Source organism: Aptenodytes forsteri, unplaced genomic scaffold (assembly GCF_000699145.1).
Source record: "Aptenodytes forsteri isolate BGI_AS27 unplaced genomic scaffold, ASM69914v1 Scaffold486, whole genome shotgun sequence".
NCBI lineage: Eukaryota > Metazoa > Chordata > Aves > Sphenisciformes > Spheniscidae > Aptenodytes > Aptenodytes forsteri.
In genome coordinates, this window is record NW_008795717.1 from 1,320,588 (window position 1) to 1,321,685 (window position 1,098).

The following is a 1,098-nucleotide window of genomic DNA, read 5'->3' on the forward strand; positions in this document are numbered from 1 at the left end:
CCGCTCGCCGGCCCCCGGGGCTCGTCCCGAGCGTCAGGCGCAAAAGAAAACCCACCCGCTGAAACTCCTCGGGTGGAGGCGGCGGTGATGTGGGTTCGCTCGCAGCCTGACCTGTCTCTTCTCCGACTGAGATCCGCTTTTGGAGGCTGGAATGAAAGCGAATAATATGCATATCCTGGGCTAAATGGAGATGTGCATATTTCGATGTCTGCGTAAGGGTCTCTCTGCTACCTGAGTAATCCTGTTGAAATCATCGCCAAGCACAGGGTGCTTGCTGAATGGGAGTTGTATGGGCAAGCACGTCTACTGGGAGCACGGGCTGGCCTTAGCCATTCTTCCCTCAACAGCCTTAGTGCAATTGCTTGCTTAAGTAATGTTTTTCCTTGGAAATTTTCCATTTCCTCTTTTTAATTTTTTTTTCCGTATTATTTTTTGGGCAGTATTTAGGAGTAAAAGTGGCCCAGAGAGTAGGGAGTGCAAGGAATAAAAAGATTGTAAGATACGTCACTTCTTTTTCAGGTCTCTCATCCTTAAAGAGAAGGATGAGAATACTGTGAGTACTTAGAATAATGCAGTTGTCTGTAAATAAAAGACATTTTCTTTTTAGGGGTGGTCCATTACCTGAAGAGATAGCAAAGGGCAGGTTATCTTACACATTGTAATGGTTAGGGTAAATAATGAAAATAGGGAGTCTGGTCGCATCTCTGGCAGACATCTGCTGCCTACTTAAAGAAAGAAACTTAATTTGAGGTGAGATTTCTTGCTTCTCTGAGATCCTTCCCTGGAAGGGGCACAGTGCCGGCAGCGGCAGTGGGGGCACATCCTGCTTCACGCTGCCCTGCTGCCTGCCCTGTGCTGTGCCTAACACCATGGACCCACGCCAAGGGACGGGTGGCTGACTTGTTCTTCATGCCCAGTCAGCTCCCGTCGCCTTTGTTAATACAGCTGGGTGTTGGCTTTTATTTGGATGTAAGTGTTGTAAGAGGCTGAGCCCATCATCTCATTTCACATCAAATGGCCGATGTGGGGCAATTCCTAATGTTTCGTTGTGATTCTTGAACGCTTGGTGCTTTTTTCTGAAATTTTCAGCTGCACTTG